This window comes from Rhinoderma darwinii (assembly GCF_050947455.1).
Source record: "Rhinoderma darwinii isolate aRhiDar2 chromosome 2 unlocalized genomic scaffold, aRhiDar2.hap1 SUPER_2_unloc_7, whole genome shotgun sequence".
Classification (NCBI taxonomy): Eukaryota; Metazoa; Chordata; class Amphibia; order Anura; family Rhinodermatidae; genus Rhinoderma; species Rhinoderma darwinii.
Window position 1 is genome coordinate 604390 of NW_027461731.1, and position 27809 is coordinate 632198.

Sequence of the window (27809 nt, forward strand, 5' to 3'; positions counted from 1 at the left end):
AAAGGGTGCACCGGTCCTGGAAATACTGCAATACCAGGTCAATGCGTGGAGTGGACAGAGCAAGCTCTATTTCCATCTCCCTGTTCTAAAAATCCATTTAATATATGGTCCCCAGATAGGGGACGTATCAGATATTAAACTGATAAGAACAGATTTTTTTTTTTTTTTTTTTTTTTTTTAAAACCTTCAGGTTTGGATTAATTTTGTTTAAAAGCACTCGTTCATATCCTGTCGATACTTACTATCAGTATCCTAGATATTCTGAACGGTTCCATCCAATCATCATCAGGCTTTTTCATTTAGGTTTTTTAAATTTTCATATAACAAAAAGCAAATACAGAAATCATATCAAAAAAATTCCACCCCTCCACTACACTCTCACCATATACCTCCACTTCAAGACCTTCCAAATCCCTTCTGCATCCACCTCCCCCAACCTTTCCTTATCTACCAAATACACTGTATACATCCTATCCAATACCATTCTCAAACATCCTTCCACAGTTACATCTTTTTTTCTAAACACATACAGGTTCCTAACATCCCACAAAACCTCTTTTATAATTGCTAGCATGACAAATAATACCCTTTGATTTTTCTCACTTACACTCGCAAGCCCAAACAAAACTATTTCCATACATAACCTATTGATCCCAACCAACTCCTTAAGTAACGGACCCATACCCCTCCAAACTCCCTGTGCCACCCCACAATTCCAAAACAGATGCACTATACTTTCGCTCCCACCACAATTCTCTCTTGGACACAAATCACTCCTCACAACTCCACGATTTTTCTGAAACTCTCTAACTGACAACCCACCATGCAAACTCTGCCATACAATCTCTCTCTGTCTATTTGTAATACCATCTGTCCTCAACCCCTTCCACACCTTACCAACACACTGACCTCTCACCATATTTATATTACATTGGACTTCCATATCTTTTATACACTTAAACACACTCTTCTTATCTTTCAAACATTCTTTCTTCACCGTGGTCAATCCAAACTTCCTCATAAAATTCTCAATAAACTCATACCATTTAGGACTCACAAACGCATACGGCTTCCTTAAATCTCTTTTTATCCATCCTATTTTTCCTAACACCTTCCCACCCAGAAATCTCACCATGCATGCAAATTTCCAATCACCTCCCAGCATCCTCTTCACTGCAAACATCACATTCACCCCTAAATACACTTCAATATTAGGAAAATTCATACCCCCATTCACCCAGTCCTTCAGCACAGTCTCCCTTCTCACTCTCTCCATTGTCGTTCCCCAGAAAAACACAAACACAATTCTATTCAATTTCCTTACAACCATATACCCCGGAGGAAACACCACAGCAAGATACAGAAAAATCGGCAAAATCACACTTTTTATCACCATTATCTTTCCTTCAAACGTCAACTCTCTCAAACTCCAAAATCTCAACTTCCTACTCACTCTTTTCTCCACATCTACCCAACTCTCACTTCCATCCAATTTTTCATCCATTTTAACCCCCAAAATTTGAATCGCACCGTCCACTCTTTTCACACCCAAGTCCTCGTTCATACCTGAACTTCCAAACCTCTTATACTCACTTTTCTTCCAATTTACCCTAAAAGCAGACGCACCACAAAACAAGGACACCAATAGTTTTGCCCTCCTCAAAACTGCAATAGAATCACACAGCACACACACATCGTCCATATACGCCAACACTTTCAGCTCTTTCCCACCACCCCCTGGAATCTGTATTCCTCTCATACACTTATCCTTCCTAATCATCTCTAATAATGGTTCTAAAGCACACACAAAGACTATAGGGGACAAAGGGCATCCCTGCCTAACACCCGAACACACCTTCACTTCTTCACTCACCCATCCGTTTATCAAAATCTTACTGCCAACACCCCTATACAACATCCTCACCATATTCACAAAGTCTCCAGGAAACCCCAACTTCACCAACACTTTAAACAGAAAATCATGCGACAACCTATCAAACGCTTTTTCAAAATCAATAGACAACACACTAACCTCTTGCTTTCTCTCCCTTGCATCCCACAACACATCTCTCAACAAACAAAGATTTTCCCCAATCCTTCTCCCAGGAATTCCACACACCTGATCCTCCCCAATCACCTGACTGATCACATCTCTCATTCTATTGGCAATCATTTTAGCAAAAATCTTATAATCCACATTCAACAAAGTTATAGGTCTCCAATTCCTTACATCCTTCTCATCCCCTTTCTTATAAATCAGCACAACCACTCCACTCTTCATACTCTCCGCCAATCTACACTTTTCCCGCATAAAAACATATATCTCAATCATATCTAGCTTAATCACATCCCACATTCTCTTATAAAACTCCACTGGCAACCCATCCTCTCCCGGAGTTCTATTCACTGACATGCTTTCAATAGCTGTTTTAACCTCTTCCTCCCCAACTCCTCTCATCAGCCTATCATACTCCACTCTCTCCACCTGCTTCTCAATCACAGCCACCACATCAGACTCCAAATCTCTATCACACTCCTTTACTGCATACAATTCTCTGTAAAACTCTTCAACCACTCTTAACACCACTTTCCCTTTTACCACATTCCCATCCTTATCATACACACATACTAAATCCTCTTTCTTCCCAATCACTTTTTTAAAAAAATATCTCGAACATTTCTCATTCTTTTCTACCTTATCCAATCTTGCTTGATACATAATTTCCTTACCCTTCTTCACCATCCATTCTTTCATATTCTTCTTAACTTCCTCAATCTTCTCATCCACCTCCCAACCATTCTTCTTCAAATTCCTCAAAAACCCCAATCTTTTATACAAGCACTCATACTTTCTCCTTCTACCAGCTGCTCTTCTATAACCCACTTTCTTAAAATATACTTTTGTCTTTTGCTTCACCCAATCCCACCACTCCAACACATCTACAAACTCTTTCTTCCTTCCACACCAACTCCCATACAAATTAGCATATTTCCCATACACCTCCTCATCTTCTAACAAATTAACATTTAATTTCCATAAACCCCTCCCACTTATACATTCCACATCCAAAACCAGTTCACACATCACACACTCATGATCTGAATATATTACCCTCATTTGCATATAATTTTTTCCCATCACACCTTTCGACACAAAACACATATCTAGTCTTGAACTATAAATACCCCTGTCTGAAAAATATGTATCTTGGGGGTCTACCCCACATAATTTTATCACATCCTTCAACTGAAAATCAAACAATATATTTTTAACCACATTACCAGACACATCCACATTTTTTCCATCAATCTCACAATTAAAGTCCCCTATCCACACAACCGGATCCTTCCCAGGCAAAAACATTTTAACTTTTTCCAACAATTCCACTCTTTCATTCTTATTAGCTGGAGCATATATATTAATTATACGAACATTCACTCTATTAAATCTCACCACCACCATCACACACCTTCCCTCCTCAATAACAGTATAACTGCAAATTTCTATTTTTTTGTTTTTGAATAGAATCCCTATACCATCATTTCTATTTTTATTAGACATTGACCATATTGCAGGCCCGTGCACCCACTCCTCCTGCCCCACCACAAAATCTAATCCACACTCTTGTACACAGATTACATCCACATTTTGGTTTGCTAGAAAATCTAGTATGAGAGCCCTTCTAGCTCTACTTCTAAACATGCGGACATTAGAAGACAAAAATTTCAAAGACATAATAAAAAAAACAACCCTAAGGAAGAAATTTAAGCAGTGTCATTATTTAAGGATTTTTCCCGGGCGTATTTTGGAAGTACCTTCTCCGCCAGCGCTTGTATCCATGTGGGCCTCAAATAGAGATTCGAACGGGTTCTCCAATGAAATCTCCGCTTCCTCCTCCTTTTCAAACCGTGGCTTTTTTGCCGTTTTCCTGGGGGGGCGAAAACATTCTGCACCTGAGACAGACACTTCCCCCGCAGGAGGTTCATCTTCCTCGGAGAGAGACCAGTCAATTCTTAACGACTCCTCGATCACAGTGCTCATGGGAGATTCCACAGCTGGGCTCATCAGCACCTCCCCCATCTCCACCTGCTGCTGCACTTGAACACTTTCATTTTCATGCCTTTTTTCCGCCTCCTCAGACATCCTCAAAATTCTTGCTCCTTCCTCCCTCTTCCTATCAAGATCTATTTGGTTTCTTTGCCTTCTAGCTTCCTCTTGCTTCTTCCTTTCTTCCCTCCTCTTTACAACCTCAGGACAGTCTCTATACATATGGCCAGTTTGTCCACACAGGTCACAGGCTCTAGGCTGTGGACACGCCCCAGCCTCATGTCCAGGATTTTTGCAATTCCTGCATAATTTAACCCCTGGGCAATCCTCCCTTAAATGGCCAAATTTGAAGCAGTTCCTACAGAAAGATGGCTGCCCTTGGTAGTAGAGGTAGCCTCTGTTCCCAGCCACAGAAAAGTTGGCAGGTGGGTGTCTCACTCCCCCAATGCAACTCTCGTCCGGCCTTAATTTTACCCAAAATTTATAGGTACCATTGAAAATATTGAGGATACTTCTTTGTTTTACCCCCCCTTTCACACTCAAACAGTACTGTCCAAGAAAATTCTTTAGGACATTGACATCAGTGAAAGGATTGAACACATGGATAAAAACAGTTTTTTCCTCTAACTCAAATAGTGGAACAAAAGTCACATTTTTCAGTACCTGGTTTGCAGCGTTGGTCTTCAGGCACTCGTAAAAAAGCAGGCAGGTCCCATCATTATAAAAGGAAACGTCATAAATACCTTGCTTTTTAGATTCCTGGATACAAAACACATCGTTTTCCAAGGTAATACCAGCCATTTTTTCCACGATTTCATGACCAATATACGAGATGCAGTTCTTCACACTGTCTGCGGTATCCACCTTCAGCCGGACGGTCTTCTGTATACCTGTTGAAAATTCCATACTTGCCATTTTGCCTATCGGTCCAGGACCATAGGAGGATCACCACTCAAGAGGTCTCCTGCTACTGCAGGAACACTCGCACCCCCAACCCAGACCAGAGCAATAAACCCTGATCTGAGCCAAAAGGCCGAGAAGCGATAACCCGAACGGGCCGCGCGTTGACCGAGCCTGCCCAATACTGCTGTTCACCCCTTGCAGCGATTCAGCCTACTCCTAGGCAATTCCATGGGGCCCTGCAGGCTCACACACACTCACAGCTACTAAGCGGGAGGTGAATAAAGGCCGGAGAGGAAGCAAGACAGGATTTGCTTCTTTTGCTTGCACCACAATGCAGTGCTGAAAGAGGAGGAATCGACATAAAAACGCCTTACTGGCAACGCCCAAATGCCCTCCTGCCGTGCAAACACTGGCAGCAGCAGCAGCAGCAGCAGCAGCAGCAGTAAGTGCATGCCCACTGCCACCCCTTCTCCTTTCACACCTTGTATCAGCTTTAATCCAGTCCAGTGCTGCCTGCTGAACAGCACTGACCAACACTGCCTGGGCCCAGGCTTTTATCTCTGAGGCCCCATTATGATGTCAGAAAGCTGGCTCTGGCTCCTGAGGTCTCCACTATGACACGTGCAAAGTTCCGTCTGAACTTTATATAAGACGGTGCGGCTCAGTCAGTCACTCAGTGTTGCCTGAGAGGGCAACACTGCAACAGCCGGCCCCCAGGCTGTCTTTTTTTTGCACAGCTAGTTGCCTCCAGGAGGCCACAAGAGGGAGACAAGGGACTGCAAAATGGAAAATAGGCATCCACCAACTTTACAGACAACTTGTTCTCCTTGCTCCTACAACCTCCATCCTTGCACAGTTTGTTATTCTTCCAGGTAACATAGTAACAAATCCAAATTGCTGCTCTCTTTGTAGGCAAGCAAGGGTTTGTTGCAACTGCAATTCTTACTTCTTCTTGAAATGTAGGGACCACAGTACATTCCATCACATCCATCTAGTGTACACAGGTAGGTCCATTGTGACGGGCGGGCGGGCGGGCTGGCTGCTTTAATGGCTGTTTTCTGTTCCCCTACTCCACTCCACTATTTGACTATGGTGCTGCATCAATCAGTGGCTGGCTCAGGTGCAGCTCTTTAACCTACCTAGGAGGGAGGGCGGAGAGAAGACAAGGAAGGTGAATGAGCTGTTCCAATGTGAAATGCCGGAAACACAGAAACACAGACGACACAAAACAAGAGGTGGCAATGTATTAATTAATTGCATTTAATAAATTAGCTCATTATCACACATGACTGTACAAATGCATTGTCCAACAGGTGTTGAAATAATGGGATTAAAAGGGGAGATCCCATCCGAAAGACAAAAACAATGGCAAACACAAAAAGCACTTTTGGAATCTGATTTTAGTAAACACATAAGGAAAGGGTGCACCGGTCCTGGAAATACTGCAATACCAGGTCAATGCGTGGAGTGGACAGAGCAAGCTCTATTTCCATCTCCCTGTTCTAAAAATCCATTTAATATATGGTCCCCAGATAGGGGACGTATCAGATATTAAACTGATAAGAACAGATTTTTTTTTTTTTTTTTTTTTTTTTTTAAAACCTTCAGGTTTGGATTAATTTTGTTTAAAAGCACTCGTTCATATCCTGTCGATACTTACTATCAGTATCCTAGATATTCTGAACGGTTCCATCCAATCATCATCAGGCTTTTTCATTTAGGTTTTTTAAATTTTCATATAACAAAAAGCAAATACAGAAATCATATCAAAAAAATTCCACCCCTCCACTACACTCTCACCATATACCTCCACTTCAAGACCTTCCAAATCCCTTCTGCATCCACCTCCCCCAACCTTTCCTTATCTACCAAATACACTGTATACATCCTATCCAATACCATTCTCAAACATCCTTCCACAGTTACATCTTTTTTTCTAAACACATACAGGTTCCTAACATCCCACAAAACCTCTTTTATAATTGCTAGCATGACAAATAATACCCTTTGATTTTTCTCACTTATACTCGCAAGCCCAAACAAAACTATTTCCATACATAACCTATTGATCCCAACCAACTCCTTAAGTAACGGACCCATACCCCTCCAAACTCCCTGTGCCACCCCACAATTCCAAAACAGATGCACTATACTTTCGCTCCCACCACAATTCTCTCTTGGACACAAATCACTCCTCACAACTCCACGATTTTTCTGAAACTCTCTAACTGACAACCCACCATGCAAACTCTGCCATACAATCTCTCTCTGTCTATTTGTAATACCATCTGTCCTCAACCCCTTCCACACCTTACCAACACACTGACCTCTCACCATATTTATATTACATTGGACTTCCATATCTTTTATACACTTAAACACACTCTTCTTATCTTTCAAACATTCTTTCTTCACCGTGGTCAATCCAAACTTCCTCATAAAATTCTCAATAAACTCATACCATTTAGGACTCACAAACGCATACGGCTTCCTTAACCCCTTAATGACCGGGCCATTTTGCACGTTAATGACCAAGGATTATTTCTTGTTTTTTCACGGTCGCATTCCAAGAGTCGTAACTTTTTTTTTATTCCGTCGACATAGCCGTATAAGGGTTTGTTTTTTGCGGGACGAGTTGTATTTTGTAATTGTACCATTTTTAGATGCTTATAATGTATTGATTAACTTTTATTAACTTTATTTTAGGAGAGAATTGAAAATAAGCAGCTATTCCAGCATTAATTTTCACGTTATAAATTTACGCCGTTTACTATGCAGCGTAAATAACATGTTAACTTTATTCTATGGGTCGGCACGATTACGGGGATACCAAATATGTAAAGGTTTTATATGTTTTTTCTACGTTTGCACAATAAAAACCCTTTTAGAAAAAAATTACTTGTTTTTGCATCGCCGCATTCCAAGAGCCGTAACGTTTTTATTTTTCCGTCAATGTGGCCGTATGTGGGCTTGATTTTTGCGGGACAATGTGTAGTTTTCATTAGTACTATTTTGGGGTACATAGGACTTATAGATTAACTTTTATTTTATTTTTTTGGGGGGGAATGGGAGAAAAGAGAGAATTTTGCCGTTGTTTTTTGCGTTTTCTTTGGACGCCGTTCATCCGGCGGTTTAATTAATGTGTTCATTTTATTGGTCAAGTTGTTACGATCGCGGGGATACCATATATGTGTATGTGTGATTTGTTTTGACAGTTTTACTAAATAAAACCACTTTTTGGGCCAAAAAAGTAGTTTTATTTGACTTTGACTGTAATTTTTTTTTTTTTTTTTTTCACAAACTTTATTTAACTGATTGTCATTTTTTTTTTAAGTCCCATCAGGGGACTTCACTATGCGATCTGTTGATCGCATATATAATGCTTTGGTATACTTAGTATACCGAAGCATTATTGCCTGTCAGTGTAAAACTGACAGGCAACCTATTAGGTCATGCCTCTGGCATCGCCTAACAGGCAGATGCTGAAGACAGACCTGGGGGTCTTTGTTAGACCCCCGGCTGTCATGGAAACCCGACGGCGACCCCCGATTTGTTTGCGGGGGCGCCGATCGGGTGACAGAGGGAGCTCCCTCCCTCTGTCAAACACATTAGATGCCGCTGTCACTATTGACAGCGGCATTTAATGGGTTAAACTGCCGGAATCGGAGCGTGCTTCGATTCCGGCAGTTGCAGCAGGAGCCAGGCTGAGTATAACAGCCGTGCTCCTGCCGCTGATCGCATGGGTACGCTGTCAGTACCCGCGCGATCACAGGACGGATATATCCGTCCTCCTGCGCGAACTAGCAGCTGCTGAGGACGGATATATCCGTCCTTCGGCGTTAAGGAGTTAAATCTCTTTTTATCCATCCTATTTTTCCTAACACCTTCCCACCCAGAAATCTCACCATGCATGCAAATTTCCAATCACCTCCCAGCATCCTCTTCACTGCAAACATCACATTCACCCCTAAATACACTTCAATATTAGGAAAATTCATACCCCCATTCACCCAGTCCTTCAGCACAGTCTCCCTTCTCACTCTCTCCATTGTCGTTCCCCAGAAAAACACAAACACAATTCTATTCAATTTCCTTACAACCATATACCCCGGAGGAAACACCACAGCAAGATACAGAAAAATCGGCAAAATCACACTTTTTATCACCATTATCTTTCCTTCAAACGTCAACTCTCTCAAACTCCAAAATCTCAACTTCCTACTCACTCTTTTCTCCACATCTACCCAACTCTCACTTCCATCCAATTTTTCATCCATTTTAACCCCCAAAATTTGAATCGCACCGTCCACTCTTTTCACACCCAAGTCCTCGTTCATACCTGAACTTCCAAACCTCTTATACTCACTTTTCTTCCAATTTACCCTAAAAGCAGACGCACCACAAAACAAGGACACCAATAGTTTTGCCCTCCTCAAAACTGCAATAGAATCACACAGCACACACACATCGTCCATATACGCCAACACTTTCAGCTCTTTCCCACCACTCCCTGGAATCTGTATTCCTCTCATACACTTATCCTTCCTAATCATCTCTAATAATGGTTCTAAAGCACACACAAAGACTATAGGGGACAAAGGGCATCCCTGCCTAACACCCGAACACACCTTCACTTCTTCACTCACCCATCCGTTTATCAAAATCTTACTGCCAACACCCCTATACAACATCCTCACCATATTCACAAACTCTCCAGGAAACCCCATCCTCACCAACACTTTAAACAGAAAATCATGCGACAACCTATCAAATGCTTTTTCAAAATCAATAGACAACACACTAACCTCTTGCTTTCTCTCCCTTGCATCCCACAACACATCTCTCAACAAACAAAGATTCTCCCCAATCCTTCTCCCAGGAATTCCACACACTTGATCCTCCCCAATCACCTGATCGATCACATCTCTCATTCTATTGGCAATCATTTTAGCAAAAATCTTATAATCCACATTCAACAAAGTTATAGGTCTCCAATTCCTTACATCCTTCTCATCCCCTTTCTTATAAATCAGCACAACCACTCCACTCTTCATACTCTCCGCCAATCTACACTTTTCCCGCATAAAAACATATATCTCAATCATATCTAGCTTAATCACATCCCACATTCTCTTATAAAACTCCACTGGCAACCCATCCTCTCCCGGTGTTCTATTCACTGACATGCTTTCAATAACTGATTTAACCTCTTCCTCCCCAACTCCTCTCATCAGCCTATCATACTCCATTCTCTCCACCTGCTTCTCAATCACAGCCACCACCTCAGACTCCAAATCTCTATCACACTCCTTTACTGCATACAATTCTCTGTAAAACTCTTCAACCACTCCTAACACCACTTTCCCTTTTACCACATTCCCATCCTTATCATACACACATACCAAATCCTCTTTCTTCCCAATCACTTTTTTAAAAAAATATCTCGAACATTTCTCATTCTTTTCTAACTTATCCAATCTTGCTTGATACATAATTTCCTTACCCTTCTTCACCATCCATTCTTTCATATTCTTCTTAACTTCCTCAATCTTCTCATCCACCGCCCAACCATTCTTCTTCAAACTTCTCAAAAACCCCAATCTTTTATACAAGCACTCATACTTTCTCCTTCTACCAGCCGCTCTTCTATAACCAGCTTTCTTAAAATATACTTTTGTCTTTTCCTTCACCCAATCCCACCACTCCAACACATCTACAAACTCTTTCTTCCTTCTACACCAACTCCCATACAAATTAACATATTTCCCATACACCTCCTCATCTTCTAACAAATTAACATTTAATTTCCATAAACCCCTCCCACTTATACATTCCACATCCAAAACCAGTTCACACATCACACACTCATGATCTGAATATATTACCCTCATTTGCATATAATTTTTACCCATCACACCTTTCGACACAAAACACATATCTAGTCTCGAACTATAAATACCCCTGTCTGAAAAATATGTATCTTGGGGGTCTACCCCACATAATTTTATCACATCCTTCAACTGAAAATCAAACAAAATATTTTTAACCACATTACCAGACACATCCACATTTTTTCCATCAATCTCACAATTAAAGTCCCCTATCCACACAACCGGATCCTTCCCAGGCAAAAACATTTTCACTTTTTCAAACAATTCCACTCTTTCATTCTTATTAACTGGAGCATATATATTAATTATACGAACATTCACTCTATTAAATCTCACCACCACCATCACGCACCTTCCCTCCTCAATAACAGTATGACTGCAAATTTCTATTTTTTTGTTTTTGAATAAAATCCCCACACCATCATTTCTATTTTTGTTTGACACTGACCATATTGCAGGCCCGTGCACCCACTCCTCCTGCCCCACCACAAAATCCAATCCACACTCTTGAACACAAATGACATCAACATTTTGATTTGCTAATATATCTAGTATAAGAGCACTTCTGGCTCTACTCCTAAACACACGCACATTGGATGACAAAAACTTCAAAGACATAATCTAAAACAACCCAAAGGAAGAAAATTTAGCAACGCCATTATTTTAAGATTTTCCTCTGGAGTACTTTGGAAGAACCTTCTCCGCCAGAGCCTGTATCCATATGGGCCTCAAATAAAGATTCGAATGGGTTCTCCAACGAAATCGCCTCTTCTTCCACCTTCTCAAAACGTGGCTTTTTTGCCGTTTTCCTGGGGGGACGAAAACATTCTGCACCTGTGACAGTCACTTCCCCCCCAGGAGGTTCATCTTCCTCAGAGAGAGACCAGTCTATTCTTGCTGACTCATCCATCAGAATGCTCATGGGAGATTCCACAGCTGGGCTAATCAACCCCTCCCCCATCTCCTGCTGGTCTTGCACAGCTTCATTTTGTCTTTTTTCAGCCTCCTCAGACATCCTCAAGATTCTTGCTCCTTCCTCCCTCTTCCTATCAAGATCCATTTGGTTCCTTTGCTTTCTAGCTTCCTCCTGCTTCTTTCTTTCTTCCCTCCTCTTGACAACCTCAGGACAGTCTCTGTACATATGCCCAGTCAATCCACATAAATCACAGGCTCTAGGCTGTGGACACGCCCCAGCCTCATGTCCAGGATTTTTACAGTTCCTGCACAGTTTAACCCCTGGGCAATCCTCCTTTAAATGGCCAAATTTAAAGCAGTTCCTGCAAAAGGATGGCTGTCCTTGATAATACAGGTAGCCTCTGTTTCCAGCCACAGAAAAATTGGCAGGTGGGTGTCTCACTCCCCCAATACAGCTTTCATCAGGTCTTAATTTCACCCAGAATTTATATGTTCCATTAAAGATGTTAAGGATACTTTTCTGCCTTACCCCTCCTTTCACACTTAAACAGTACTGTCCAAGAAAGTTCTTTAGGATATTAACATCCGTGAAAGGGTTAAATACATGGATAAAGACAGTTTTTTCCTCTAGTTCAAACAGTGGAACAAATGTGACATTCCTCAGTACCTGGTTAGATGCATTAGTCTTCAGGCATTCATAAAAGAGCAGGCAGGTCCCATCCACATAAAAGGAAATGTCATAGATACCTTGTTTTTTTGATTCTTGAATACAAAATACATCATTTTCCAGGGAAATACCCGCCATCTTCTCCACAATTTCGTGTCCAACATATGAGATGCTGTTCTTCACGCTGTCAGAGATCTCCACCTTCAGCCGGACTGTCTTCTGGATACCTGAGGAAAATTCCATACCTGCCATCTTTTCAGCCTATCGGTCCAGGACCATAGGAGGATCGCCACTCAAAAGGTCTCCTGCTACCACAGGAACACTCGCACCCCCGACCCAGACCAGAGCAATAAACTCTGATCTGAGCCAAAAGGCCGAGAAGCGATAACCCGAACGGGCCGCGCGTTGACCGAGCCTGCCCAATACTGCTGTTCACCCCTTGCAGCGATTCAGCCTACTCCTAGGCAATTCCATGGGGCCCTGCAGGCTCACACACACTCACAGCTACTAAGCGGGAGGTGAATAAAGGCCGGAGAGGAAGCAAGACAGGATTTGCTTCTTTTGCTTGCACCACAATGCAGTGCTGAAAGAGGAGGAATCGACATAAAAACGCCTTCCTGGCAACGCCCAAATGCCCTCCTGCCGTGCAAACACTGGCAGCAGCAGCAGCAGCAGCAGCAGTAAGTGCATGCCCACTGCCACCCCTTCTCCTTTCACACCTTGTATCAGCTTTAATCCAGTCCAGTGCTGCCTGCTGAGCAGCACTGACCAACACTGCCTGGGCCCAGGCTTTTATCTCTGAGGCCCCATTATGATGTCAGAAAGCTGGCTCTGGCTCCTGAGGTCTCCACTATGACACGTGCAAAGTTCCGTCTGAACTTTATATAAGACGGTGCGGCTCAGTCAGTCACTCAGTGTTGCCTGAGAGGGCAACACTGCAACAGCCGGCCACCAGGCTGTCTTTTTTTTTGCACAGCTAGTTGCCTCCAGGAGGCCACAAGAGGGAGACAAGGGACTGCAAAATGGAAAATAGGCATCCACCAACTTTACAGACAACTTGTTCTCCTTGCTCCTACAACCTCCATCCTTGCACAGTTTGTTATTCTTCCAGGTAACATAGTAACAAATCCAAATTGCTGCTCTCTTTGTAGGCAAGCAAGGGTTTGTTGCAACTGCAATTCTTACTTCTTCTTGAAATGTAGGGACCACAGTACATTCCATCACATCCATCTAGTGTACACAGGTAGGTCCATTGTGACGGGCGGGCGGGCGGGCTGGCTGCTTTAATGGCTGTTTTCTGTTCCCCTACTCCACTCCACTATTTGACTATGGTGCTGCATCAATCAGTGGCTGGCTCAGGTGCAGCTCTTTAACCTACCTAGGAGGGAGGGCGGAGAGAAGACAAGGAAGGTGAATGAGCTGTTCCAATGTGAAATGCCGGAAACACAGAAACACAGACGACACAAAACAAGAGGTGGCAATGTATTAATTAATTGCATTTAATAAATTAGCTCATTATCACACATGACTGTACAAATGCATTGTCCAACAAGTGTTGAAATAATGGGATTAAAAGGGGAGATCCCATCCGAAAGACAAAAACAATGGCAAACACAAAAAGCACTTTTGGAATCTGATTTTAGTAAACACATAAGGAAAGGGTGCACCGGTCCTGGAAATACTGCAATACCAGGTCAATGCGTGGAGTGGACAGAGCAAGCTCTATTTCCATCTCCCTGTTCTAAAAATCCATTTAATATATGGTCCCCAGATAGGGGACGTATCAGATATTAAACTGATAAGAACAGATTTTTTTTTTTTTTTTTTTTTTTTTTTTTTTTTAAAACCTTCAGGTTTGGATTGATTATTTTTAAAAACACTCGTTCATATCCTGTCGATACTTACTATCAGTATCCAAGACATTCTGAACGATTCCATCCAATCATCATCAGGCTTTTTCATTTTAGTTTTTTAAATTTTCATATAACACAAAGCAAATACAGAAACAATATCAAAAATTCCACCCCTCCACTACACTCTCACCATATACCTCCACTTCAAAACCTTCCAAATCCCTTCTGCATCCACCTCCCCCAACCTTTCCTTATCTACCAAATACACTGTATACATCCTATCCAATACCATTCTCAAACATCCTTCCACAGTTACATCTTTCTTTCTAAACACATACAGGTTCCTAACATCCCACAAAACCTCTTTTATAATTGCTAACATGACAAATAATACCCTTTGATTTTTCTGACTTACACTCGCAAGCCCAAACAAAACTATTTCCATACATAACCTATTAATCCCAACCAACTCCTTAAGTAACGGACCCATACCCCTCCAAACTCCCTGTGCCACCCCACAATTCCAAAACAGATGAACTATACTTTCACTCCCACCACAATTCTCTCTCGGACACAAATCACTCCTCACAACTCCACGATTTTTCTGAAACTCTCTAACTGACAACCCACCATGCAAACTCTGCCATACAATCTCTCTCTGTCTATTTGTAATACCATCTGTCCTCAACCCCTTCCACACCTTACCAACACACTGACCTCTTACCATATTTATATTACATTGGACTTCCATATCTTTTATACACTTAAACACACTCTTCTTATCTTTCAAACATTCTTTCTTCACCGCTGTCAATCCAAACTTCCTCATAAAATTCTCAATAAACTCATACCATTTAGGACTCACAAACGCATACGGCTTCCTTAAATCTCTTTTCATCCATCCTATTTTTCCCAACACCTTCCCACCCAAAAATCTCACCATGCATGCAAATTTCCAATCACCTCCCAGCATCCTCTTCACTGCAAACATCACATTCACCCCTAAATACACTTCAATATTAGGAAAATTCATACCCCCATTCACCCAGTCCTTCAACACAGTCTCTCTTTTCACTCTCTCCATTGTCGTTCCCCAAAAAAACACAAACACAATTCTATTCAATTTCCTTACAACCATATACCCCGGAGGAAACACCACAGCAAGATACAGAAAAATCGGCAAAATCACACTTTTTATCACCATTATCTTTCCTTCAAACGTCAACTCTCTCAAACTCCAAAATCTCAACTTCCTACTCACTCTTTTCTCCACATCTACCCAACTCTCACTTCCATCCAATTTTTCATCCATTTTAACCCCCAAAATTTGAATCGCTCCGTCCACTCTTTTCACACCCAAGTCCTCATTCATACCTGAACTTCCAAACCTCTTATACTCACTTTTCTTCCAATTTACCCTAAAAGCTGACGCACCACAAAACAAAGACACCAATAATTTCGCCCTCCTCAAAACTGCAAAAGAATCACACAGCACACACACATCGTCCATATACGCCAACACTTTCAGCTCTTTTCCACCACTCCCTGGAATTTGCACCCCTCTCATACACTTATCCTTCCTAATCATCTCTAATAATGGTTCTAAAGCACACACAAAGACTATAGGGGACAAAGGGCATCCCTGTCTTACACCCGAACACACCTTCACTTCTTCGCTCACCCATCCGTTTATCAAAACCTTACTGCCCACACCCTTATACAACATCCTCACCATATTCACAAACTCTCCAGGAAACCCCATCCTCACCAACACTTTAAACAGAAAATCATGCGACAACCTATCAAATGCTTTTTCAAAATCAATAGACAACACACTAACCTCTTGCTTTCTCTCCCTTGCATCCCACAACACATCTCTCAACAAACAAAGATTCTCCCCAATCCTTCTCCCAGGAATTCCACACACTTGATCCTCCCCAATCACCTGATCTATCACATCTCTCATTCTATTGGCAATCATTTTAGCAAAAATCTTATAATCCACATTCAACAAAGTTATAGGTCTCCAATTCCTTACATCCTTCTCATCCCCTTTCTTATAAATCAGCACAACCACTCCACTCTTCATACTCTCCGCCAATCTACACTTTTCCCGCATAAAAACATATATCTCAATCATATCTAGCTTAATCACATCCCACATTCTCTTATAAAACTCCACTGGCAACCCATCCTCTCCCGGTGTTCTATTCACTGACATGCTTTCAATAGCTGATTTAACCTCTTCCTCCCCAACTCCTCTCATCAGCCTATCACACTCCATTCTCTCCACCTGCTTCTCAATCACAGCCACCACCTCAGACTCCAAATCTCTATCACACTCCTTTACTGCATACAATTCTCTGTAAAACTCTTCAACCACTCCTAACACCACTTTCCCTTTTACCAGATTCCCATCCTTATCATATACACATACCAAATCCTCTTTCTTCCCAATCACTTTTTAAAAAAAATATCTCGAACATTTCTCATTCTTTTCTAACTTATCCAATCTTGCTTGATACATAATTTCCTTACCCTTTTTCACCATCCATTCTTTCATATTCTTCTTAACTTCCTCAATCTTCTCATCCACCTCCCAACCATTCTTCTTCAAACTTCTCAAAAACCCCAATCTTTTATACAAGCACTCATACTTTCTCCTTCTACCAGCCGCTCTTCTATAACCAGCTTTCTTAAAATATACTTTTGTCTTTTCCTTCACCCAATCCCACCACTCTAACACATCTACAAACTCATTCTTCCTTCTACACCAACTCCCATACAAATTAACATATTTCCCATACACCTCCTCATCTTCTAACAAATTAACATTTAATTTCCATAAACCCCTCCCACTTATACATTCCACATCCAAAACCAGTTCACACATCACACACTCATGATCTGAATATATTACCCTCATTTGCATATAGTTTTTACCCATCACACCTTTCGACACAAAACACATATCTAGTCTTGAACTATAAATACCCCTGTCTGAAAAATATGTATCTTGGGGGTCTACCCCACATAATTTTATCACATCCTTCAACTGAAAATCAAACAATATATTTTTAACCACATTACCAGACACATCCACATTTTTTCCATCAATCTCACAATTAAAGTCTCCTATCCACACAACCGGATCCTTCCCAGGCAAAAACATTTTCACTTTTTCAAACAGTTCCACTCTTTCATTCTTATTAACTGGAGCATATATATTAATTATACGAACATTCACTCTATTAAATCTCACCACCACCATCACACACCTTCCCTCCTCAATAACAGTATGACTGCATATTTCTATTTTTTTGTTTTTGAATAAAATCCCCACACCATCATTTCTATTTTTGTTTGACACTGACCATATTGCAGGCCCGTGCACCCACTCCTCCTGCCCCACCACAAAATCCAATCCACACTCTTGAACACAAATGACATCAACATTTTGATTTGCTAATATGTCTAGTATAAGAGCTCTTCTGGCTCTACTCCTAAACATACGCACATTGGATGACAAAAACTTCAAAGACATAATCTAAAACAACCCAAAGGAAGAAAATTTAGCAACGCCATTATTTTAAGATTTTCCTCTGGAGTACTTTGGAAGAACTTTCTCCGCCAGAGCCTGTATCCATATGGGCCTCAAATAAAGATTCGAATGGGTTCTCCAACGAAATCGCCTCTTCTTCCACCTTCTCAAAACGTGGCTTTTTTGCCGTTTTCCTGGGGGGACGAAAACATTCTGCACCTGTGACAGTCACTTCCCCCCCAGGAGGTTCATCTTCCTCAGAGAGAGACCAGTCTATTCTTGCTGACTCATCCATCAGAATGCTCATGGGAGATTCCACAGCTGGGCTAATCAACCCCTCCCCCATCTCCACCTGCTGCTGGTCTTGCACAGCTTCATTTTGTCTTTTTTCAGCCTCCTCAGACATCCTCAAGATTCTTGCTCCTTCCTCCCTCTTCCTATCAAGATCCATTTGATTCCTTTGCTTCCTAGCCTCCTCCTGCTTCTTCCTTTCTTCCCTCCTCTTTACCACTTCAGGACAGTCTCTGTACATATGTCCAGTCAATCCACATAAATCACAGGCTCTAGGCTGTGGACACGCCCCAGCCTCATGTCCAGGATTTTTACAGTTCCTGCACAGTTTAACCCCTGGGCAATCCTCCTTTAAATGGCCAAATTTAAAACAGTTCCTGCAAAAGGATGGCTGTCCTTGGTAATACAGGTAGCCTCTGTTTCCAGCCACAGAAAAATTGGCAGGTGGGTGTCTCACTCCCCCAATACAGCCTTCATCAGGTCTTAGCTTTACCCAGAATTTGTATGTTCCATTAAATATGTTAAGGATACTTTTCTGCCTTACCCCTCCTTTCACACTCAAACAATATTGTCCAAGAAAGTTCTTTAGGATATTAACATCCGTGAAAGGGTTAAACACATGGATAAAGACAGTTTTTTCCTCTAGTTCAAACAACGGAACAAATGTGACATTCCTCAGTACCTGGTTTGCTGCATTAGTCTTCAGGCATTCATAGAAAAGCAGGCAGGTCCCATCCACATAAAAGGAAATGTCATAGATACCTTGTTTCTTTGATTCTTGAATACAAAAAACATCATCTTCCAGGGAAATACCAGCCATCTTCTCCACAATTTCGTGTCCAACATATGAGATGCTGTTCTTCACGCTGTCTGAGATCTCCACCTTCAGCCGGACTGTCTTCTGGATACCTGAGGAAAATTCCATACCTGCCATCTTTCAGCCTATCGGTCCAGGACCATAGGAGGATCGCCACTCAAAAGGTCTCCTGCTACCACAGGAACACTCGCACCCCCAACCCAGACCAGAGCAATAAACTCTGATCTGAGCCAAAAGGCCGAGAAGCGATAACCCGAACGGGCCGCGCGTTGACCGAGCCTGCCCAATACTGCTGTTCACCCCTTGCAGCGATTCAGCCTACTCCTAGGCAATTCCATGGGGCCCTGCAGGCTCACACACACTCACAGCTACTAAGCGGGAGGTGAATAAAGGCCGGAGAGGAAGCAAGACAGGATTTGCTTCTTTTGCTTGCACCACAATGCAGTGCTGAAAGAGGAGGAATCGACATAAAAACGCCTTCCTGGCAACGCCCAAATGCCCTCCTGCCGTGCAAACACTGGCAGCAGCAGCAGCAGCAGCAGCAGTAAGTGCATGCCCACTGCCACCCCTTCTCCTTTCACACCTTGTATCAGCTTTAATCCAGTCCAGTGCTGCCTGCTGAGCAGCACTGACCAACACTGCCTGGGCCCAGGCTTTTATCTCTGAGGCCCCATTATGATGTCAGAAAGCTGGCTCTGGCTCCTGAGGTCTCCACTATGACACGTGCAAAGTTCCGTCTGAACTTTATATAAGACGGTGCGGCTCAGTCAGTCACTCAGTGTTGCCTGAGAGGGCAACACTGCAACAGCCGGCCCCCAGGCTGTCTTTTTTTTGCACAGCTAGTTGCCTCCAGGAGGCCACAAGAGGGAGACAAGGGACTGCAAAATGGAAAATAGGCATCCACCAACTTTACAGACAACTTGTTCTCCTTGCTCCTACAACCTCCATCCTTGCACAGTTTGTTATTCTTCCAGGTAACATAGTAACAAATCCAAATTGCTGCTCTCTTTGTAGGCAAGCAAGGGTTTGTTGCAACTGCAATTCTTACTTCTTCTTGAAATGTAGGGACCACAGTACATTCCATCACATCCATCTAGTGTACACAGGTAGGTCCATTGTGACGGGCGGGCGGGCGGGCGGGCTGGCTGCTTTAATGGCTGTTTGCTGTTCCCCTACTCCACTCCACTATTTGACTATGGTGCTGCATCAATCAGTGGCTGGCTCAGGTGCAGCTCTTTAACCTACCTAGGAGGGAGGGCGGAGAGAAGACAAGGAAGGTGAATGAGCTGTTCCAATGTGAAATGCCGGAAACACAGAAACACAGACGACACAAAACAAGAGGTGGCAATGTATTAATTAATTGCATTTAATAAATTAGCTCATTATCACACATGACTGTACAAATGCATTGTCCAACAGGTGTTGAAATAATGGGATTAAAAGGGGAGATCCCATCCGAAAGACAAAAACAATGGCAAACACAAAAAGCACTTTTGGAATCTGATTTTAGTAAACACATAAGGAAAGGGTGCACCGGTCCTGGAAATACTGCAATACCAGGTCAATGCGTGGAGTGGACAGAGCAAGCTCTATTTCCATCTCCCTGTTCTAAAAATCCATTTAATATATGGTCCCCAGATAGGGGACGTATCAGATATTAAACTGATAAGAACAGATTTTTTGAGTTGACTACCCCAACAAAGGAGGTAACCGTTTATTTAAAATTTTCGACAAAAAAAGGATTTACAAGTTTTTACATTTTTACAATAAATCAATAAATACACAGGGTTTACAACAATGGTATAATAATAAATACAAGTTATCAGATAAAATCACATAACTTATAAAAGGGCACTTGGTGGCATCAAATTATGGAACTCCATTCACTAAAAAACCATTTTCTACATAAAACAGGAGAGAGTTTTTTATCTAAAAGAAAATACTTGTGCATCTCACTTAAACAAATGGCTAAAACATCATCCACAGTTAAAACGTCATGTTTAAATAAAAGAATGTTTCTGGCCGCCCACAGAGCTGCTTTGACGCAGTTAGTGATCTTCCATGCCATCATTTTTCGGGTCTGTGTTGGGCATTCCAGACATCCATAAAAAACGCCATCGCTAGTAAATCTCTGTAGTCCTGTAATCTTCTGTGCCAAGGGGAGGATTCTTGACCACACCAATTGCGCGTAGTAGCACTGCCAGAAAAGGTGGTAGACTGTCTCATCATCTCTGCAACCTCCCCTTGGACACGCAGCCGAGTTGGTCAGTCCCCTTCGATGCTGGAATGCCCGGCATGGAAGACACTCGTGGGCACAACTCCAGGCCAGATCTTTCTGAGGATTAAAAAGATAATTAATATTTACCATTCTCCATATTTGTTTGCACTTTTGTTCACTAAAATTACTAATGGGGGCTACTAAAACATTTTCTTTTATCTTTTTTAAAACACTTTTACTATTTTGCACGTCTTCAATTCTCTTGCCTTTCAAGTTAAAAAGGTTCACAATTTTCTCTAAAATCTTGTACTGGTCAGGGAGGTTAAAAGCATACGGGGAGCTTAAAACCGTGGAGAGCCATCCGTTCCTCCTCATAAAATAACCGGTGTTAAAACGGATAAAATATGACCAGTAGTGATCCTTAAAAGCAGCGTTAAGACATGCAGTAAAAAATTTGATTAAAAGAAAGGTCTTTATGTCAGGGAAATCCTTACCACCCATTAGTTTTGGCATCATCACCTTCTCTCTCCTGAGTTTTTCCATTTTGGAGTTCCATAAAAATGTAAAACAAGCTTTGTTTATTTTTTTTAATAAAATATCAGGGGGAGGGAAAACCATACTCAAATATAATAAAATCGGTAAAATCACCATTTTGGTAATTAAAACTTTTCCCTCCATGGTCAGCTTTCTCAAATTCCACATACAAATCTTTTTATTAACTTTTTGTGCCACCAAGTCCCAACTGTTAAAACCATTGTTTAACTCATTGAAGGAGACCCCTAAAATCTGCACAGTCTCTGACACAGGGACTGGAATGTCCTGTAAAATCATATTGCCAATGTTTAAAATGTTACTTTTATTAAAATTGACTTTAAAACCGGAGGAGCAACAAAACTTATAGATCTGTCTTAAAGTTGTTTGTAGTGATAGGGTGTCCCTACACAGTACCGCGACATCATCCATGTACCCCACTACCTTTGCCTCTAGTCCCCCCCCGCCCGGCAGGGGGACTCCACGTATCTGTTTGCTTTTCCTCAAGGTGCACAGTAGAGGCTCAATTGCACAAATAAAAAGTAGTGGGGACAAGGGACACCCCTGCTTCACTCCGGAATTTAAAAGGACATCCTGTGTTTTAAAACCTTTGACTAAAATCTTGCTAGTGCAGTTGTCATAAAAGGCCTTCAGAGACTGTATAAAACCTTCCGGTATACCCATTTTCTCTAAAACCTTAAAAAGATAAAAGTGTGACACTCTGTCAAAGGCTTTCTCAAAGTCGATTGTTAAAACTGCCATTTTGCCTTTCCTCTCCTTTGTGTCATTAATAACATCTTTTAAAAGGTTCAGGTTATCCCATATGCTCCTCCCGGGTATCCCACAGACCTGGTTGGAGTGAATTATTTTGTTTACGACTGCTTTTAATCTATTTGCACAAATTTTAGCCATTATCTTGTAGTCGCAATTTAGCAGTGTAATTGGTCTCCAGTTTTTAATGTCGGTTTTGTCCCCCTTTTTGTACAGCAGGGACACCTCACCTTTCTTCCAGGACCCCGGGAGGGCTTTTGTTCTAAAAACTTGTGTAAAAAGAGAGTGGAGATCTTCCTTTAAAACACCGTAAAATAGAACATAAAACTCTATGGGTATACCATCAGGACCAGGGACTTTACCTGTTTTAAAACTCTTGGTAGTTTCTAAAATTTCTTGTTCTGAAATCTCCTGTAATAAAAAGTTTTGGGAGACAGGATCTAAAACAGCATCAACCTCCTTCAATGAGTCATTCATAAAAGCATTGTCAATGTTTTTAACATTAAAAAGATCCGCATAAAACCCATGTACCTTTTTTAAAATATTTTGGGTATTTGTTTCACCTTCAATATTATCCAACAGGGTATGCTTATCATTGATTTTCTTAAAAAAGTACCTGGAGCAGGTCTCGTTCTCCTCAAGATGTTTTACCTTACAGCGAAAGATTATTTCCTTTCCCCTCTGCTCCAGGCACTGGGAGATCTCTTTTTTAATCTCAATGATCTCCTTGTCCACCAGCATACCCTGTTCTCTGAATTTATATTGGGTCTGCAGACGGGTATTTAAATTTGCATAAAATTTGCATTTCTCTTTTGCTTTTCTCATCCCAATCTTAATAAAAAAATCTCTTATTTTAACTTTCATTTTTTCCCACCAGGTGACGATGGGCATATTGGGATGTCTTACCCGTCTGCAGCCTTTGTAAAAGGTAATAAAATCAGCTAAAATTTGCGGATCTTCTAAAAGGGATACGTTTAATTTCCAGGCTTTTTTCGGAGTTCTTCTTTGGTTATCACATTTCACTTTAAAATACAATAACTTATGGTCAGAAAAGACGTTTGGGTTAATATCACATTTAAAAGGCAGTATTTGATAAGAGCAGAAGATAAAATCAATCCTGGAGCTGCAGGTCACGTTGCTCCAGGTAACGCCGGCCTCTTCACATAAATCCCTGTTACATTTTTTAAAAACATCGGTGAGTTTAAAATCAGTAACAATATCTTTTAAAATTGACGAGGTCTTGTCGTAGTTCCTGCTTACTGAATTAGAGAACCGGCGTTCCCCCTTTAAAATACAATTAAAATCACCCGCTAAAACAAGTGGTTCTGAATCATTAATAAAAAGGGGTAAAATCTCTAGCATTCTAGCTCTTTCATTTCTCTCAGGAGAACCATAAAAGTTTAAAAACTGCCATTTAATACCGTCTATAAAAGCTTTGACCATTAAAATTCTGCCTGGTAAAATTTCATAAAAACTGTCAATTAAAACGTTCCCTTTAAATAAAATGGCGACACCTGCGGCTTTAGATTCGTTAGACCCGGACCACACCGAAGGTCCGAGTCTCCAATCTCTTTCATATTTTTTATAGTCCATGCGATGTGGGATGCAGCATTCCTGTAGGAAAAAAACTGACGCGGTAAGAATAGAGAGGTAATCAAACAGGGCAGCTCTTCTTGTCTTAGAATGCACGCTTCTTACATTTAAGGAAAGACCACATAACTCAGCCATGAGGAAAAGGGAGAGAGACAGTCTTTATAATCTTACCCGAGGTGGCCTCAGCAGTCCTCCGCATCGCCAGAGACCCCACTAGGACTCTCATAACCTTCGATTCTGGAGTCCACGGAAAAAATAGAGAAGGTAGGAGAGGAACTCCCATCACTTAGCTGACCCCCCGCCAAACCTGAGGCACTAATCATGAAAGGATCCCATATGGACTCCACGGGCAATATTTCATCTGCAGGAGCTTTTTTGGCAGCGACCTCCCCTTCGATAGGGGCAGGAATTGCGCTCCCTGACGTCTCTGGGACCTCCGTCACCTCGGAGGCAGCTGTCCGTGTATCCCCCAACTGGCTAGAAGGGGGTGGACCTTTAGTTGTCACTTTTGGGGGCACGTCCAGTGGTTTCCCTGCCTTCGCCAATGCAGGTACTTCCATCGGCACCCCCGCTGCCACCTCCGAGTACGCCCTACGTCGCTTGTGTGTCGCTGCCGCTCCGCCCGGGTCCTCTGCCTCAGGTACAGGCTGACCCAGCATCTCTTGCGGACCAGTAGGATCAGCTTCATCCGAACTACCCGTCTCCCCAGTTTCCTGGGGGGGCTTTTTCGTCCGCTGATCACTGGATCGACGCTTGTTCCGTCTCTGCTCTTTTGGGTCACCTGTTTGGGGGGGTCTGCTAGAGGTATCCATCTCATCCTGGCCTTCTCCTTGGGGTTCCTCTCCTTCTGGGGGTACGATCTGGCCTGCTGGCTGCTCGGGACGCCTCGGCCGGACCTCGGGTTGTTCCGATCTGTGGGGACAAAATGCAAAAAGGTGACCAACTCGGCTGCAATATCGACACCTTTTCCCCAGAGGGCAAGTTTTGGCCTCGTGCTCAGAGCTGCCACAGTTCCTACAGGTGCTCTCGCAGGACTCATTGGTGTGACCGTACTTTTGGCATTTCCTACAGAATGGAGGCATCCCTGAAAAATAAAAGTCTCCTGCCATATCTCCTAATTTAAAACGTGCTGGCGGCAGCATTATCCCTCCTGTAAAATTGGCATCTCTGTAGCATGTCACTAGAAATCTCCATTTAGAGGTCCAGACCCCAACCTCATTCATGACTTTGCCAATACACTTTACCGTTTTAAAATAGGGGGATAAAAAGGACATCACATCTTTTACGTCAGCAAATGGGCAGTACATCTTAATAACAATCATTTTTGTGATGTCCAAAACATGCTCGTAAAAATCCACTCCGTCCAGTCTCGGGTCCTTTTTTACTGCATATGCCGCCAGCAGATCTTGGAATACTCCATTCTGTATAAATGTGATGTCATAGGTTCTTCTTCTTGGGTAGTCCTGCACTGCCAAAATCTCCCTCTTTTGGACATTGAAAATGCCAACAAGCACGGTCTCCACCACGAATTTCAAGCCGCAAGTCGTCGCCTTCTCCTCCGAAAGAATAACTCGCACGGTATTCTTAATCCGGGCATACGCCGGTATGTCACCTGGATTTTCATCCATAGTGAATCTTTTATTTTTTTGGAATAGTCACGCCACCCGTTGGTGACGTAACGTCTACGCAGCCTCCCCTTTTCGGCCGAAGCCTACACGGGGGTATGTGGATCGCAACTCGTTGCTCAGGACTAAGCCTCTCTCCCAAATAGCAGCACGGGGGTGAAGTCCAGGCGAACCTGGACGATCCCCCGAGGCCGAGAGAGAGGGTACCTGAGCACCTCCTAACCAAGACCAGGCAGCACTGACTACAAGTAATCAGAACTACACTTGATCTCAGCCAGAAGGCCGAGAAGCGATAACCCGAACGGGCCGCAAGTTGACCGAGCCTGCCCAATACTGCTGTTCACCCTTGCAGCGATTCAGCCTACTCCTAGGCAATTCCATGGGGCCCTGCAGGCTCACACACACTCACAGCTACGCGGGAGGTGAATAAAGGCCGGAGAGGAAGCAAGACAGGATTTGCTTCTTTTGCTTGCACCACAATGCAGTGCTGAAAGAGGAGGAATCGACATAAAAACGCCTTCCTGGCAACGCCCAAATGCCCTCCTGCCGTGCAAACACTGGCAGCAGCAGCAGCAGCAGCAGTAAGTGCATGCCCACTGCCACCCCTTCTCCTTTCACACCTTGTATCAGCTTTAATCCAGTCCAGTGCTGCCTGCTGAGCAGCACTGACCAACACTGCCTGGGCCCAGGCTTTTATCTCTGAGGCCCCATTATGATGTCAGAAAGCTGGCTCTGGCTCCTGAGGTCTCCACTATGACACGTGCAAAGTTCCGTCTGAACTTTATATAAGACGGTGCGGCTCAGTCAGTCACTCAGTGTTGCCTGAGAGGGCAACACTGCAACAGCCGGCCCCCAGGCTGTCTTTTTTTTGCACAGCTAGTTGCCTCCAGGAGGCCACAAGAGGGAGACAAGGGACTGCAAAATGGAAAATAGGCATCCACCAACTTTACAGACAACTTGTTCTCCTTGCTCCTACAACCTCCATCCTTGCACAGTTTGTTATTCTTCCAGGTAACATAGTAACAAATCCAAATTGCTGCTCTCTTTGTAGGCAAGCAAGGGTTTGTTGCAACTGCAATTCTTACTTCTTCTTGAAATGTAGGGACCACAGTACATTCCATCACATCCATCTAGTGTACACAGGTAGGTCCATTGTGACGGGCGGGCGGGCGGGCTGGCTGCTTTAATGGCTGTTTGCTGTTCCCCTACTCCACTCCACTATTTGACTATGGTGCTGCATCAATCAGTGGCTGGCTCAGGTGCAGCTCTTTAACCTACCTAGGAGGGAGGGCGGAGAGAAGACAAGGAAGGTGAATGAGCTGTTCCAATGTGAAATGCCGGAAACACAGAAACACAGACGACACAAAACAAGAGGTGGCAATGTATTAATTAATTGCATTTAATAAATTAGCTCATTATCACACATGACTGTACAAATGCATTGTCCAACAGGTGTTGAAATAATGGGATTAAAAGGGGAGATCCCATCCGAAAGACAAAAACAATGGCAAACACAAAAAGCACTTTTGGAATCTGATTTTAGTAAACACATAAGGAAAGGGTGCACCGGTCCTGGAAATACTGCAATACCAGGTCAATGCGTGGAGTGGACAGAGCAAGCTCTATTTCCATCTCCCTGTTCTAAAAATCCATTTAATATATGGTCCCCAGATAGGGGACGTATCAGATATTAAACTGATAAGAACAGATTTTTTTTTTTTTTTTTTTTTTTTTTTTTTTTTTTTTAAAACCTTCAGGTTTGGATTAATTTTGTTTAAAAGCACTCGTTCATATCCTGTCGATACTTACTATCAGTATCCTAGACATTCTGAACGGTTCCATCCAATCATCATCAGGCTTTTTCATTTAGATTTTTTTTTTTAAATTTTCATATAACAAAAAGCAAATACAGAAATCATATCAAAAAAATTCCACCCCTCCACTACACTCTCACCATATACCTCCACTTCAAAACCTTCCAAATCCCTTCTGCATCCACCTCCCCCAACCTTTCCTTATCTACCAAATACACTGTATACATCCTATCCAATACCATTCTCAAACATCCTTCCACAGTTACATCTTTCTTTCTAAACACATACAGGTTCCTAACATCCCACAAAACCTCTTTTATAATTGCTAACA

General features: G+C 42.4%; 5 non-coding genes across 5 annotated transcripts; all 5 read right to left on the minus strand.

The window, feature by feature from the left end:
* Window positions 1-187, minus strand: LOC142682104 (U2 spliceosomal RNA). The gene has a single exon (XR_012853895.1). It is a non-coding gene; the product is annotated as a U2 spliceosomal RNA (small nuclear RNA).
* A 6181-nt stretch (window positions 188-6368) lies between these two features.
* LOC142682107 (U2 spliceosomal RNA) lies at window positions 6369-6556 on the minus strand. Its single transcript, XR_012853898.1, has one exon. It is a non-coding gene; the product is annotated as a U2 spliceosomal RNA (small nuclear RNA).
* A 7524-nt stretch (window positions 6557-14080) lies between these two features.
* Window positions 14081-14275, minus strand: LOC142682110 (U2 spliceosomal RNA). Its single transcript, XR_012853901.1, has one exon. It is a non-coding gene; the product is annotated as a U2 spliceosomal RNA (small nuclear RNA).
* A 6174-nt stretch (window positions 14276-20449) lies between these two features.
* LOC142682055 (U2 spliceosomal RNA) lies at window positions 20450-20636 on the minus strand. Its single transcript, XR_012853865.1, has one exon. It is a non-coding gene; the product is annotated as a U2 spliceosomal RNA (small nuclear RNA).
* A 6584-nt stretch (window positions 20637-27220) lies between these two features.
* Window positions 27221-27419, minus strand: LOC142682114 (U2 spliceosomal RNA). Its single transcript, XR_012853904.1, has one exon. It is a non-coding gene; the product is annotated as a U2 spliceosomal RNA (small nuclear RNA).
* Window positions 27420-27809: the final 390 nt, after the last annotated feature.